Genomic DNA, 18,245 nt, shown 5'->3' on the forward strand with positions numbered 1-18,245 from the left:
GTGTTTTCTTTACCAAGAAAGTGGCAAGATGAAAATTTTCTGTTTCAAACTTTCACATAGCATCTTTAGGTTATAATAACATAAAAAATTCAAATCCAGATTTTGATTTTCAAAGATTTATTATAAACGGATTATTTCCCCCCCCCCCAAAATGCAATAAATTCATGACACTTTTTTTTTCCATAATGCAATTAATCCACTGAATCAATATAAAAGTTATTCTTTTATCATATTGAAATGTTGAAATCAGCCATCGCCAAGAAATATCTCCTGAACTTTTTTGACGGCGATCAGCTGCTCACAAAAACTGATTTTGCACGGGCACTTTGCACTGCTCTCTGAACGGGCTTATTCATTTGTGGATGTAAACTGAATCTATAAGTCAGCTATGCCGTTTCCCAGCAAACACAGAACGTTGGCACAACGTAGCCAACCTTCTAACAACGTTTTAACAACATGGCCAAAAGGTTGCTATAACTACGTTGTGTGGTGAAGTTGTTACAGCGTTGTCACAATGTTGACATTAAACCATCGTTCAGGGCCATTGCTTAAGGTTGTGCCTAGGGTGTCTTGACAACCACTGGACTACATAATGTACTCGTCACTGCCCTGAAGCGGGAAAATCAGACTTTTAAATTCCAACCACCTGTTGTTGGGCTCATTGTGTTCTCATTCATCATCGAGCAAGGATACGTGAGTATTGCGTTTAGCCTACTTCAGCTATCAAACACAACCTACAGCTTTAATTTCTAATGTGATTAATGAAGCATCGCTCGCACTGTTTAGTTTTTCGTTTGATTTTTCCGCTATTTAGTCTCATTCGTTTCTTTGCTCCTTTGCTGGATTTGTGGATGTTTCCCCGGTGACACCTGCTCGGCTACTGTCTGTCATACATACCCGGTTTTGTTCATTAAATGTTCTGATCTGCCTTTGATTTTCATGTTTTATTTATTATACTTAAAATAAATGTGTATTCGTTTATTTCTTTCTTTTTTTCTTTTTTCACAAATGTATGACTTTTGGAAGTGCAATTTGATTATATGCAATTTTAATAAAGTTGAATTAACGAAACCTTCTGTCATTTTTACTCTTTAAAGTGTAGGCTACACTTGCAGGTGTTGATAGCCCCATTAAATAATATAGATAAACAATAAACGATAAAAAGTATATAATTATCTAACAAAATACACCATATAAAAATATTGTCAGAACGTCGTCTCTCAGTTGCTGAATGTCGCGCAACAACGTTGCTACAGCCCTGTCACGTCTTACAATTCTACGTTGTTACAATGTTGCGAGCACGTATACAGCGACGTTGCCATAGCAGAAATACAACGTGCCAGAGACGTTGCCACAACGTAAATGTGTTTGCTGGGTTACTTCTGAATATTATATTTCATTCTGGTGCGCTTAACGTTACTTACTTTGACTAAAAGCTTGTTCACCTTAACCTCAGTCACTTCAATTCAACTCAGTTGCAGAGCGCCAGATAAAGGTAAGTTTTGACCACAATCTTTGAATTAAAAAAAATAAATGTCAAATTGAATCGGTATGGGTGATGGGCTATAGCCTAAAATTAATACGTCTGTGGTTTGAATGTTTTCATTTATTACTATTCGGAGTTTGGATCTTGCGCCATGTCGTCGCGCTTATGTTCATGTTTTAAGAAATCTTGAGTGAATTAGTCACGATGTTGTCACGAATTTAAGATTATTGAGTGTATTTCGAATCAGAGTGTTTTGCACATATAGAAGATTCACTCATTGTATTTCCTCGTGTTGACTCACAGGTTCCGTCAAAAAGCTTGTTCACCAACTGGATTTTTTTTTACCTCAGTCACTAACTTAACTTACATCTCAGTTGCAGAGCACCAGATACAGGTGAGTTTTCGCTGCAATCTTTGGGAATTCTTAAAATTAACTATCAATTTGAATTGATGTGGGTAAAATAAGTAACTTATTATATCTGTAGGCCTACTTTTAAATGTGACTGTTTTTATTAATATTGGAAATGGTTGTGATTGACACACTGCATGTTTCAGTGATGCATGTTTGAGTCACTTGTAATTTGAGAACACATTTCAACCATCTTCCTAAATTCATCATGTGAATCGTTTATAAACCTGTTGTCTGAAGTTTTAGGCATTTGAAAGCAAAAATATTAAAGGGTTAGTTCACCCACAAATGAAAATTCTGTCATGCATTAATTATTTCTTGTAAAATAATTCTGTAATTACTCACCCTCATGTTGTTCCAACCCCGTAAGACTTTCGTTCATCTTCGGAACACAAATTAAGATATTTTAGATTAAGTCTGTGAGCTGTCTCACTCCTCCATAGGCTTCTAGGCAATTTCATTCTGCCGGTCCAGAAAAGTTAGTACAAACATTGTTAAAATAGTCCAAGTGACTACAGTGGCTCAACCTTAAGTTTATCAAGCGACGAGAATACTTTTTGTGTGCAAAAAAACAAACAAAAATAACAACTTTATTCAACTCTTCATTTTCTTCCGTGTGGGCCTCTGACGTGAGTTCAGGAGAACGCAACTACGCATGCGCGAGAACTGAGAAGATGAGAAGAGATCTCCCGTCTACGGAGAGCCTTGGCACTTCCTATTAACCCCATTGTATCGATCTTGGTTGCAGTTCCATTAGAATTCCACTGGAGGTGATCGCGAGTGCAGACTGAATGGGAGTCTATGGGGATAGACGGCTAAATGTATCTCTTTCACCCGATTGCCGTTGAGAAATCTCAGATTTGATTGTAGGTTTTGCAAGTTCAACATGGGTTATAGGTCAAAAGTTGAATGAACGAGTACTTATGTCCTTTCAATTTCTTACAGGTTGAGTTGTTGTTGCCCATAACACACTAGCATTCTGCTAATGAACGCTGATTGGTCAGTGAAGGACTGATTACGACCAGAGATACCGCTTGATGGCATCGTGGCATCCGAAGCGGGACCAGAAACAAACAAAACAAAAACTCTTCTATCACGTGTATTTACCTGTGTCAGCTGTGTTGTCGATGCCTCGAGAGAAAAGAAAGTGCAGAGCGCGAAAGCACCAAAGTGACTGAAGGATTGCCGTAAAGCAGTATCTCTGGTCGTACGATGTGTATGACGTCATTGACACTTTAAAAGACTTTTTAAAGCAAATAAGTGACTCTAAAAAAACACCCAGCAATGTGTAATTTCTTTGCATCTCCTTTCGAATACAACATTCAAATTACTTGACAAAAAATGATATCCTGAGAAAAGTGGATTCTGGGGGTGAAACCCCATAGACTCCCATTCATTCTGCACTCGCCTGCGAGCGCCCCCGCATGGACAGAGACGTGTTACTGCAGCCAGTCCAGAAACTGGAAGTAACCAGAGAGTGCCAGTTCTCTTCCTATTAGACGTTCTCTGGTAGTGTTTAAAATGGTTCTAAATTGTGCATTTCCTGGATGTCCGAATCGTGAGAAACCAACGAGAAAATGTAAAAGTGCCTTACCAGTGCCGCAAAATGAATAGGCCAGAGGCCCACACGGAATAAAATGAATAGTTGAAAAAAGTCGTTTTTTTTTTTTTTGCACAAAAGGTAGCTATTCTCGTCGCTTGATAAACTTAAGGTTGAGCAACTGTAGTCACTTGGACTATTGTAACGATGTTTTTACCAACTTTTCTGGGCTGGCTGATATCGATTACCTAGCAGGCTATGGAGGAGTGAGCCAGCTCTCAGATTTCCTCAAAAATATCTTAATTTGTGTTCCGAAGATGAACGAAAGTCTTATGGGGTTGGAACAACACCTTTAATGGTATGTTGTGGGAGTGGCATTTTAGAGTTTTTAGTTTAATTGATGAATTTGTTGAAGCTTGAGAGCATAAATAATTGGTAACTTAGTTGATATTATTATGCCATTTAAGCCATTTAACAATGTTTTAACGGTTTATTTTGGAACAAAGGATGTTTCTATATTGAATGCTGTGGGTTGATCTTGTTTAATGTTATGTAATAGATTAATCCACAAGACATGCATTGAGACAGGTGTAAAACACCTTTCCATGAGGTTGTTTTCTGCAATTTCATTGCAGTTCATTGCAAAGAAAATTGTATTGTGTATATAACACCTGATGTAATCGTTACATCATAAGAAGAATGGCATCTACACTAATGTTAGTCTCTGTTTATTCCTAGGTTTACTGAAGTCAGCCGGATCTCAGTATACGAGAACTGAGCGACTGAGCCTGGGTTCTCCCAAGGTTTTTTTCTCCATTCTGTCACCTGATGGAGTTTTGGTTCCTTGCCACTGTTGTCTTGGCTTTTGGCTTGCTTAGTTGGGGACATTTAATATTCAACAATATTATTGATCTGCCTTACTTAAGGTGGAAGATGACGCAATTTTCTTCTAGAAACAAACTTTGTTGTATTATTTTCATGTTATCACTGTGAATCTGCTTTGATACAACCTGTATTGTAAAAAGTGCTATATAAATAAAGGTGACTTAACTATTGTAAATTGTATCAGTGATCGTTAATTTTCCATATTTTTTTTTTTAAATCAAATGTATTTTACAAATTAATGTTCTAGTAGTAATTAATTATTTGGTACTACTGCAGGTTTCAAAACACCACTTTAGTTGGCTGAACTCATTGGATGTAGTTTAGAAAACTTAACTTTAGTTGGCTGAACTTCAATTCGAAGTTTACTTAACTAAATTAAATCAGTTCATTGTACTTTGAAACTTGTCAGGTAAACTTTTCCAAATTTGTCAGGTACACTTTTCCAAATAAGTTAGTTTAACTCAATAAAACCCATGCAAAAAGATAACAAAAAATGAGTTAAGTCAACAAAAGATTTTTTTACAGTGTAGAAATGTTATCAGAGCTCAGTGTAGTTCTTTCAGTGTAGTTACACAGTGTTAGTTCTTTCAAACATCATATCTACACTGACAGAATGCTTTAAAATTACTTTATTTGACATTCTTGAGCTATACTGACAGCTTACAGTGTTAACAGAATGACCATTGCTCCTAATGAACCAGTAGAGGGCATCCATCAATCATGGGTTAACATCTAATACAATATAATAAAATACTTTGTGATCTATATGTGTGTGTGTGTACAAATACACTGCCTGGCAAAAAAAGAAAGAAAAAAAAGTCACAGTTTGGAATTTAATAGGCAAATACTTAAAAGTCTATGACTGGATCGTTATTGCAGTGATTATTATGTTTAGCATGTTATATGTTTGGCAACAGTTTTTCTAACTCTAACTAATGGAGTGTGTATATTTTCATTTCTTAAACAACCATGTAGGAAGACTCATCATGGCCGTACTCCAGGATGAAAATTAAAAAAATCAGGCTCAAATTCACACATCATGTGAATCGGCACCTCTGAGTCCAGACCTTAAACTCATTGAAAGTCTTTGGGATGTGCTGGAGGAGACTTTACAGAGTGCTGGACTCTTGCATTGTCAATACAAGATCTTGATAAAAAATGTATGCGCCTTTTGATGGAAATAAATGTTGTGATATTTGACATTCCAAAACCTTTCAATGAATTCTAGACTTTAATTCATGTATAAAAATTATTCTTCATGCTCTCTCCCAATTTGAGCCTGTTTTTTTAAATTGGCATCCTGGAATATGGCCATGATGTGTCTTCCAACATGGTTGTTTAAGAAATGAAAAGCAACACACTGGAGAACTGTTGCCAAATATATAACATGCTAGAAACATAATAATCACTGCAATAATGATCCAATCATAGACTCTTAAGCATTTGCCTATTTAAATTCAAACAGCGACTTTTGGGGGGGGCTGGGCTGTGTGTGTATATATATATATATATTAACGATTAAAATTAATCCAATTAATGACATACATTTTGCTGAGAAATGATAATTGATAACCCCCAACAGATAATTTAAAGTCATTATTATGTTAAATTAGAAAATCATCTAATAGACATTACAGAAGTAGCTTTAGAGTGAAATGTTTTATTTGACTGAACACAGAATTTATTAAACAAACTTTTAGGCTACAACGGCATCTGAATTGGTATTTAGATAAAACATACATTTGGTTTGGTTACCAAAAATTCTTCAAAATACCTTCTTATATGTTCTATAAAAGAAAGAAAGCCATACAGGTTTGAAACGACTTGAGGTGAGTAAATGTAAATAAATAGTTTTTGGGCAAACCATCCCCCCAAAATTTTTTTTTAGTTAAATTATACTCTAAAAAAGAAACAAACTGCCAGAAGGTGGCGGTAAATGTCTAAATGAGTAAGTTGAATCATTCATTCATTCATTCAATTCATTCAAACGGCTGAATCATTCAGGGATTAAAGCGATAGTTCACCCACAAAATGAACATTCTGTCATTATTTACTCACCCTCATGTCGTTTCAAACCCGTAAGACTTTTGTTCATCTTCGGAACACAAATGAAGATATTTTCAATAAAATCTGAGCATTTTTGGTTGAACTTAACTCTTTAAATAATTTTAACTCGTTAATTTAATTAATTAAATGAACGTGTAAAATCAACAGCTGTAATATATTTATAGCTACTCTATTAAAAAAACTTCTTTCTTGTAGCATTTATCATCATCAAAGTCAATATTATTATTTTTATTCAAAGTAAAATGAATACATACATTGTTTTGCCATGTTCTAATTATTATTTTTTCATAGTTAGCATACTACTTTGGGGGAAATTATTTTATGCTGTAGCAAAGTTCATTATATTATATTATATAATTATTTTGGATTTTCATTTCCCTCTCAATACTTATGCTATATGCTCATTTAAAAAAAGAAAATGCCTTTACACAATTGTGTAGTCATGCAGTTAACCTCCTAACAGTCTGTTAGCCTCCTAACCGTCAACAATGACACAATATATATGTACTTGCGTCTAAGGGAACAAAACAAATTGTCTGATGATATGTAGTCATGGTTTTACAGCCCCTACTTCATTGACCCCAACTGCATTGGCACATCAATTGCCTCGAGTTGCTGGCAGTGTGACTTTTTTGTGATTGGCGCTACTAGGCAAGCATGTACTGGTCGAACCAAGCGCCCCTTTCCATGTAAGGTAATGAACGTGAGACAAACTAAACAATCAAATTACACTTCAAATACATTTTTTTCCAAAGAAAGTTTCAAAATTATGCCAGCTGACTGTTTTGGGGATCTTCGGGGGGAGATTGGAGCTTAAACTTTAATTTCTACATTTCCATAACTGTTTATTTAACACCTACATAACCTGTAGCCTACTAACCGATTCTTTGGGAGTGTGGGCGGAGCCTTGATATCGCGGCTCCACCTTCTGACGCAGCGCGCGTCACTCAGCTCGCTCTGCTACTCCGGTTATCTCTGTGTATATTTTAGGCAACGAAATATGTGATAAAACTCCATACTAACTATTTTCGTTTTCATTTAAAGAAATCTTAAACATGATAGCCACACAAATGTGGTTCATGCAACGCGTATTGATTATATTCACTGCACATAACGTTTGCCTATTTATAAAAAAAATAAAAAAAATAAAACACAAACCTGCCTCTTTTCGTTTTAAATATAATATAAAAACATTAAACATTTTAATATGGTCCAGGCAATATGTGCATTTGTACTAAACAACAGATTTTGCAGTAAACATTACAGTTTTTAAATTTTTAAATACAATTATTACAATTATTGTCTCTTTTTGTTAAATTTCAGTTTTATCAATATTAGCCATTATAAAAGTATAAGTAAAAGGTATAAGAAGCTATACAAATAAAGCAAACAATTCAGTCAAACACCCAAAGTCAGCGCTCTAGTCTAACCATACAACGGTAATGTTAAATAGCTTATAAAGTTATGAAACTTCCCCTCAGCTAAAACGATTGGCCAGGGAATAAATTATAGATTCACGAGACCAAAAATCGCCCGTTAGATATACACAAGACGAATTATATCTCATGTTTAACCACTACAGAGACGCCAGAGAAAGCGGCGAACGTCAGAACGACTATAGCCGAGGAAAGGCTGTTCCAGGCGGGGTACATGAGCGCCGAGCGCCCGGTCATCGTTGTATGGTTATCGTTGTACTGTACTGTACTGTAATGTTGTTTACTGCAAAATAATACACATATTGCCTGGGCCATATTAAAATGTTTAATGTTTTTATATTATATTTAAAACGAAAAGAGGCAGGTTTGTGTTTTATATTTTGTTTTTTTTATAAATAGGCAAACGTTATGTGCAGTGAATATAATCAATACGCATTGCATGAACCACATTTGTGTGGCTATCATGTTTAAGATTTCTTTAAATGAAAACGAAAATAGTTAGTATAGTGTTTTATCACATATTTCGTTGCCACAGAGATAACCGGACTAGCAGGGCGAGCTGAGTGACGCGCGCTGCGTCAGAAGGTGGGCGGGGTTAGGATTTCCCAAGATTTTCCATGATGAAAGTGACCAATCATAAGAGGGTCAGTGCCCTCCTTGGTTTCCGCCCCCAAATTGTCAAAAGTCGTGTAGACTCGAGGGAGCAGAAATCAGCTGAGCGAGCAGAAGCCCGCTGCACGCGAGCAGGATTCCACTGTACAAGCAGAGTCAGTTAGGGTAAAATCTTTCCGTGGCAGGGGCAGCTGCCACTGGCGCCTGTCACTCGACCTGCCACCGCTATATGCGCCTGTCACTCAACCTGCCGCGCCTGTCACTCGACCTGCCACCGCTATATGCGCCTGTCACTCGACCTGCCACCGCTATACGCGCCTGTCACTCGACCTGCCACCGCTATATGCGCCTGTCACTCGACCTGCCACCGCTATATGCGCCTGTCACTCGACCTGCCGCGCCTGTCACTCGACCTGCCACCGCTATATGCGCCTGTCCCGCGACCTGCCACCGCTATACGCGCCTGTCCCGCGACCCGTCACGGCTATGCGCCTGTCCCGCGATCTGTCGCGGCTATACTCGCCTGTCAGTCGACCCGTCACGGCTATACTCGCCTGTCCCGCTTTCTGTCATGGCTATACTCGCCTGTCCCGCGAGCCGTCACGGCTATACTCGCCTGTCCCGCGACCTGTCACGGCTATACTCGCCTGTCACTCGACCTGTCACGGCCAGGGGCGGCTCCAGAGAATTTTTAACATGTGCTGAGGGGGTGCTAGATCGCTGAGGGGGTGCTAGATCATTGACTGGGGGAGCTGCCTAATTATAGGCTATATATATATATATATATATATATATAGGCTACATACATAAGTTTGTTTCCGCCACAGAATAAAACATTTTAAAAGATAATTGCGACTTTATTTCTCAGAATTGCGAGATATAAAGTCAGAATTGCGTGAAAGAAAGTCGCAATTGCGTGTTATAAAGTCAGAATTGCGAGATATAAAGTCAGAATTGCGTGAAATAAAGTCGCAATTGCGTCTTATGAAGTCAGAATTCTGACTTTTTTTCTCGCAAAATGCGACTATATCACGCAATTCTGACTTTATAACACGCAATTGTGAGTTTATATCTCGCAATTCTAACATCTTTTCTTAGAATTGTGAGATATAAACTCACAATTGTGAGATATAAAGTCCAATTCTAAGGGGAAAAAAGACGGACTTTTTTTTTTTTTACCTCAGAATAGTTTATATCTCACAATTCTGACTTTATAACACGCAATTGCGACTTTATATCATGCAATTCTGACTTTATATCTCGCAATTGCGACTTTATTTCTCAGAAATAAACTTTATTTCGCAATTCTGAGAAAAAAAGTCACAATTCTGACTTGATATATCGCAATTGTGAGAAAAAAAGTCAGAATTGTGAGATAAAAAGTCGCAATTATTATTATTTATTTATTATTCAGTGGCGGAAACAAGCTTCCATATAAATGAGCAAAACTTGCCCACTAAATATTTAGCTATAATATTCAATTATTTTAATGACCACAATTAAAGTTTTAATTTTATTAAATTGAACAAGCGCAATATTCAGCATTCAATCAAATAGAAAAGATGTTTTATTAATAATAATGTTATTTCAACATAATATCTCGTTATTCCGACATAATATGTGTGCGTGCAACAAGCAAGATGGGCATTTGTAAATCCGGTGACGCGTGCATTGATTTTTATTAATAAACTAGTGTTTTCTGGCAGTGTTGGCTGCAAAGATGAAGTTGACGATCGCCATATTCGTAGTGAACGCGCCAATAGAGAGAAATGCACATAATGGATTACATAATCACAGAGTAGCCTTTTTCTTTTCGTTTTGAATTATTTCGTTTAAAGACATTTCAAGCTTGGTGTATTTGATGTATTTCTCATGTCTATGTGAGGCATACACTGAGTTTCGTTAAGTTAGGATGAGATGCGCTCCAGTTCACGTGCAATGCAAGTGACTGCACGTGCGCCTCCATGATTATATTGGCCGTTATATTTGCTTCCTATTTATTAAATCCAGGCAATTGGTTGATGAAAAATTGATTAAAATTAAGATACAATTTATACAAAACGAAATTCACTTTAAAGAAAGGTTTTCTACAAAACAAAACTTAATAAAGTGGTCAAAATCATGTCTGACCCGCTCCATGTCTCTCGATATATATTGTGCATCCTCTTACTTGTGCTGTTCACTTTTCATAAATCAACGTAAATGGAAAAAAATAATACTATAATATTTTAACAAATATGAAACTAAATGCGCTTATTTAATGGCTACAACAGTATAGTAGGCCTACATCTGTATTTGTACAAATTGCTGCACATTCATTTAATTCTGAACTGTGCACACATGAAAGGCATTTGTTCAAATCAAGTTCATGGATAATTGTGCGTGCATTTATTAATCATTATGATACTAAAATCATAACAAAGTAGGATATGCTATGTACAAAAAATCAGATGAGCCCAGAATATGAACGCAAAGTTTAACTACACGTTAAGCATTTTCCTCCCATAGAAAAACATTAAGAACACTTAATGTGGCTTAATGCAGATTAGAATGTCCCCTTATTATGTCGAAATAACGAGATATTATGTCGAAATAATATATTATGTCGAAATAACGACTTATCATGTCGAAATAAGACTTCTTAATAAACACTGTAAAAAATGATCGTAATTTTAACGGTAAAAGACTGTAAAACTGCTACAGTGAAAAACTGTTAATTGGTTAACAGAAAGTTTCCGTACTATATACGGTAAATAACTGTGATAGATCTAACGGTACATTTAATGTAATTTTACTGTAACATACCGTTAAATTTACATTTTTTGAAAGTGAAAAAACAACTCATTGTATAATTTACAGTGAAAAACCGTAAATTGACATTCCCACAATTCCCTGTGACACTTCACATTTGATGTATTTTTGTTGAAATAACTATGTTTGTTTCTTCATAGTTTTCTTCTTTTTTCTAATCAGTTATGTACATTAGGGGTTTATGTTACATTTAATGTTGTTAAATTAATGTTTATTGCATTTTTAAAATTTCATGTGTTACCATGATGGTGTTTAATGTTTGTGTGAAGGACACTGTGCAGCTTCTATATTAGTATTAACTTTCTTGTGGAAGAACTGTTTGTGTTGAGCTTTGATTGATCATGTGACTCTCATCACTGCTGTGATTGGTGGTTATCAGTGTACAAAACAGATATTAATACTTCAATAGGACGGTAAATTAACATTATATCATATTACTGAAATCCAATGTTAAATATACAGTTTTTTTCCGTAAAAACAATGGGAAGAAATTACAGTATTTTTTTTATAGTAAAATTTTTTTACAGTATTTTTCCGTTTTTTAACAGAAATTTTCTGGCGCCTCTGCTGCCAGAAAATTGCCGTTTTTTTGCGTTTTTTTTTTTTTTTTTACAGTGAATAATAAATTAATAATAATAATAATACCAATAATAATATTGATAATGATGATAATAATAATAATTAATATAGTAATAATAATCATTGCTATATCAAGCCAGCCTCACTGCATGCTATCTTAAGGTAAACTTGCACTAGCTAATGTTGGACTACTGAGACGTTAGTCACGGCCAAGCTATTTCATTGTAGCCTATTTTGTAATTCAAAGGATATTCAAAATATTTCAAGACAGTGCACCTTCTGGTCAAAAGTTATACATATTTTCCAAAAATGTTGATAACTTTTGAATAAATCTGCCTATTGTAATGCCACTGGTAAGGTTTGTCATTGTCACCTCACTCTGACCACATCACATCGATTTCGTAATGCGCCACCTATTGGTCGAAAATGATATAGGCTACCATTTAACCATAAGTTAGGCTACTGTTTGATTTTTCAGCCATTTGCCCAAAATCCTCCAAAAAGTGTTTAATTGCTGGTTGCAGTTGGTCTGACACTCCCAGCAATGTTGGCATGTCTTGTCTGCTTTTCAAATCTAACCTAAACAGTGTTAGATTTTAATAAAAATAAAAAAACATTCAAAATCGGGATGCGTTTTCCAGGTTATCTTTGTTTTTTTAACAGTAGCCTAACTTCGGGTCACGTGACAGGCACAAACAGTGGTTCGACTTCGAGTGAGAGGCGCATTTAACGCTCATGGGACGCAAGGCAGATGCATAATAGCGGTGTGCATAATACCATAATGCACACCATGCGGTGTGCATAATGCATAATACCATAGCGGTGGCAGGTCGCGGGACAGGCGCGTATAGCGGTGGCAGGTCGAGTGACAGGCGCGTATAGCGGTGGCAGGTCGCGGGACAGCCGCGTATAGCGGTGGCAGGTCGAGTGACAGGCGCGTATAGCGGTGGCAGGTCGCGGGACAGGCGCGTATAGCGGTGGCAGGTCGAGTGACAGGCACGTATAGCGGTGGCAGGTCGCGGGACAGCCGCGTATAGCGGTGGCAGGTCGAGTGACAGGCGCGTATAGCGGTGGCAGGTCGCGGGACAGGCGCATATAGCGGTGGCAGGTCGAGTGACAGGCGCGGCAGGTCGAGTGACAGGCGCGTATAGCGGTGGCAGGTCGAGTGACAGGCGCCAGTGGCAGCTGCCCCTGCCACGCTCGCAGCTACCTGTACACCTCTCGGTTGTTGAATTTGTGCGCGAGTACTTTTATCATGCCAGCTGAAGGTTCATTTTTGCGCGTGTGAAATAACATAATGTGCTCGTGAGCATGTCTTACACGCTCATAACCTTTGACTAAAAAATAACGCCATAGATAGGCTTTTTGGAAACGCAGGCACTGTTTGAATGATTCATTCACGAATCGGAATGATCGGTTCAACTCGTGGATTAAAAGATCCAGTTGTAGAGGTAAACAACTTTCTGGTCAAGTTTATTAGTAAAATTTCGCGATTCGTTCTGTTGCTCACACGGTGTTATCGTATTACTTGAGAAGACTTGGAATAGCACATGTAGTCATATACGGATTGTCTTTATCATACATTTGCGTCCCGAGTCCTTTCCAATCCTCACTACTGGAGGTCAGGTCATAATTGCGTGGAAGGGACCAGTAGAATTCGACTTTTGTGTTCTACAGAAGAGAGTTAAGCGTCTGAAATGACAGATGGTGAGTAAATTATATATTTTTCATTTTTGGTTGAACATTGCTTTCATTCAGAAACTATTCAATGCAAGAGTGAGTGAACTGATTCAGATCATTTTGCCTAACCACTTTTTGAATCACAGTGATTACATCACGATTCTACAGAGAACAATGGACGCACACCTTGAGAATGTTGAAATACTGTCAGTCAAATGTATAGCGTTAAATGAATTGGTTTAATTGGTATTGGTAACTTAGCCACTGAACTACACCACCCCTTTCTTCATCATAGGCTACTACATTTTCAAACGATCAAAATGACTCACCTCACGTCCAGAGGCCGTTTTTGATTGGCTACTTTGTTTTACACTGGATGTAATAAAGATATAGTGTTTCAGTAGGTTTGTGTTGAATAAAACATCGATTACAACATCTTTGAGAGTTTTGTTTAATGGTTTAAGAAAGCAAATGTGTGTATAACGTACCAAAAAACTTCGTCTTGACAGGTATTTTTATTATTACAAATGTAAAATTTAAAAGCACTAAACAAGTGTAGGATGCAGCTAACAATATTTCACTAGTTTCAAAAGAAAGACTAGACTTTATCATTATTATCACAATGCACGGCAGTCTATATTAACTATTAAAATATGCTTCGAAATTTTTTAAATTGAATTAACTAACCATGAATAATTTCATGGTTTCTTGACGCAGAGAAAGTTGAGTCTCTTCTCACAGTCTGCGGGTTTCCAAACCTTGTTGTTTACATCATAAACTCCACAGCGCTGATCCATGGCAGGACACTGGAGCTCTCTATCCGCAGACCAGACCTTATAGCCCAGATCGTCTCCATTTACCCAGATCCAGTGACCAGCGATAAAGCGCAGACCAATCCAAACATCATCTGTCAGGGCTGGTGTGCTCTTATCTTCTGCCTCTTTCATAATCACATCTGAGCTTAAACTGGCAAGATCAATGTAGTTTTGTCTGCAGTATACCAGAGCCTCTTTCCACGTGTTTTCCTGCGGCACCAGGATCAGCTCGAAGACCTCCATACAATAAAATGGTTTAGTCCAAGTGCAATCAACATCATGAACTTTAGAAGAGTGCTTTATGGCTGCACCACATGAGTCCCTCTGTCTGTCACTGTCCCATATGACATCAGTTGCATTCTCACCTCCAGTCCATCTCCACTGGTCGTTGGCATCTCTACGAAGTCCAATCCAGACATAATCACCAGTGATCTGCCAATTATCAGAAAGTGGTCGCAGTTTTTCATTGCTAACGGTGGACAGGTCATCATGGTGATTTTTGCAGTATTGCTGTGCATTTGACCACTGCATAGACTGATCCACATAATAATGTTTTCTGTAGAGGCTGGTGTTCAATCCAAAGAGACTCAAAAACACAAACACAGTGACTGTAGCCTTCATTGCCATATTGTCAATATATCCAGTGTTTTACCATCAGCAGAAATGCCCGAAGTGATGATTGCAAGTCTGAGTTTATGAAGATTTCTTACTAAGACAAGGACAGCCTTGACCAATCAAATGTCAAGCACTACTTTTAAGACTCCTCCTCTTGACTTGCCTTGTTCCTTTGAGTTGCTTTGTATTGGACACCCCAACCCTGGAGACTAAAAATGTCTAGCTTTGAATGAAAATAAAGTGATTTGATGTGAAATAACGCACAAATTGTTTCACAGACAGTAAGTCCAGGGTCCATGCTGCTCAGTATAAGACAAATCTGATAAATACCATTCTCACAAACACAAATTTAGGAGTAAAATTAAGTATAATTTATAGGCTATGTGTGGAGAATGTGGAAATTACATTTCTGTCATTCCAAAGTAACATATTGAACTAACGTAGAACTGTCTTTGTATGCTTAAAAAAATCAAGCATTTCAGGTCTAGGTTAGTTTCTCATCCTGTTGCATTCATTTGTTTTTGCAGACTGTTTATCTGATGGCTCACTGTAGTTCCTGATCTTGACAATATAATAGTCAATGTGCTTAAAATGTTGATAGAGGCAGGCTGTGTCTTTATATCTTTTTAAAGAGACTGGATGTGGTGGCTCATCATCATGATTTACCTCTATTTTTTTTATCATGTAAGAAACGGTTAAGGAACGCTTAAATGCAGAGACAACATGTTTGTTTGTCCCCATTTTGTGATTCTGTTTTTGATTGAAAAAATACTGACTCACCGTTTGTGTAATGTTTCAAGTACACTTTAAAAGAGGGCCGTACTGGAATTGAAAATGTTTTTTTTTTTTTTTTAAATGACCTGTGATGCAAATCAGAGGATGCAAATAAATATTGTTTAACTTTCAAACTAACTGAAAGAAACAAACTCAGATTGACCTCAGAAAAAGGTAAAAGGCATTCAAATGAGAAAACATAGATTTGTACAATATTTACAGTTTAATGTGCATTAAAATATATAGGCCTAATGTACCGTATGGAAATTTGATTCATTTTGAGGTTTGGGAAAGCTCTCTTTCAAATGTGCTAAAGCTTCAAGAACTTTTAATGTCCAATAACAGCAAAGGCAATTTACTGTAAATGTATAAATACATTTAGCAATTGAATATCCAATATTGGCCAATGCTAATAAATAAAAAAATCTCTGGTATCAGCCAATAACCATTACAATAAATTGTGCATGAATCACAAATGTGAAAATCTCAGTCAAATGCTGCTAGATATGAATTACCAGTACTTTTTAAAATACTATTATATATAGTATTATTATAGTAATATTTTGAATTACCTTTTATAGCTATATTTTATATAGTTATATAGTTTTATATAGTTATAATATATATTATTATATATAGAAATATTTTTATATAGTTTTAATGTAGTTTTTATTTATTTGATTATTGTATTTATTTTTATCATTTGGGTCATTTTATTTCAGCTTTATTTGAGTTACTGAAAAAATAGCACTGTTAGTTTTAGTTAAAGGTACACTATGTCACTTTTTTTGTGAAAAATTAATATTTCGCTCTCAGGTGAAATCCCCAAAACCGAGACGTTTTCTTTCCAATTCATTTTATCTTTCACATAACGATGTTTTCTATAACTGGAGTTCAGTCCAAAGAGACTCAAAAGAGGAGCACCGTAACAAAAGTCTCCATATTGAAGGGTTAAAATTTAAGAATATGTTTTTAGATCTGCTGATCCTATTTCCCTACATAACATCACATAAAAAACTAAGGTGAACTATACTGTATTGGGCATTCAAGGTGAACATGAGGGCATCCATTTACTGATTAGATTTAACAGTTTCCTTTGAAGGGGTTTTGTTAGTCTTTGATCTTTCTACTAAGAGTTGAACTATGTGTGAATGTTTACCTAGTCTTGGTTCTCGTGACCATGTGTTGTTTATACAATTTGGGGGTACCATTATCTCAGTTGGGGGTAATTGCCTCTATTGTCTTTAGATGATTAGATTCAGTAGTCATCTCTAAGGCTGTGTGTAAGTTCAGCACCTTTAAGGACAGCCCACTGAATGGCCTATAAGATACCATGTAAAATTCCCTCAGTCAGATCATGTTGGAAGTTTCTACAGCCGCGTACAGTGGAGTTCTCAATAAAGAACAACTTCTGTTGAACGCGATCCCAACTGTCTCACTGGTCTCTGCTTCGATCAAAGAAAACTTTACAACAATATCCATAGCTGATCTCCCACTACAGCCTCAGCAGTAATGTCTTAGATGATAGGAATGGTACTTCATCTTAACAGCGCAGAGCAATGAAAGTTTTGTCTAAAATTTGTTTATACCAACAAAGGAAAAAGGCTGTACCCCCAAGCAAATTAAGAAAGAAATATATGCAAACTTAATGTAAAGATTCCTCAAAAACATTATAGACCAAAAGTAGCCTATTGTTGCAAACTACTTTTACATGTTATAAGACAAGGCAGAACAGAAATGGGACATTGAAGCATTACAGCAGTAAACACAAAACAGATTATTTAAAAACCAATAGGAGATAAATGTGAGAGAAACTAATAACATATATGTCATAAAGTGCAATAAATTACTTGATTACTTTTTTTTTTTTTTAAATCCATAGTTCTGTCATGAAACTAGATGGTGGAGGCTGATAGGTTCTTGTAACTCATTCTCAATAAGGCACAGCTGATTGGTTCCTGCTGCATCTGCAGCCAATGAGCTCGCTGATCAACCTTCAAATACTTGTTCAGCGTTTGCCATAGCAGTTTGCAGCAATCTTTCAGAAACCCTCCACCTTCCCCAGCTCCACCTTTATAGATCTGCTTCAGGTAATATTGTGCAGAAGCAGCAGCATGTCTTACTTGCTTACAGCAGCAAAGTTAAAACCTGTTAAGCCTCACCAGTGCGTCGGCGCACTGAAGCGTTTTTTTTATTATTTAGTTCAAAGTTACTATCAGATTTAATGTTATACATTGACAAACTATACATCATTAAAAAGATATAAGACTCAAGTTTCAGTATTTGACCACTATTGTATTCTGAGAAACTTATAGTGACAGTTATTTCTTAATTTGTGTCAGGAGTTATGAAATTAAAAAATGCGTCCATACCTTTAATATGAATTATGCGCGTCAGCCGCTTTCATTCATAAAAAACTCCCGTGCTGTCGTCATGACAGCGATACACAAAACAACGTCCCTCAGGGCTTTAGCTCAAAAATGTGCAGATTTGGAGAAATATTGATAGATTCTCATAGATTTACATCAGATTTCTA

This window comes from Abramis brama (assembly GCF_963993115.1).
Source record: "Abramis brama genome assembly, chromosome: 3".
NCBI lineage: Eukaryota > Metazoa > Chordata > Actinopteri > Cypriniformes > Leuciscidae > Abramis > Abramis brama.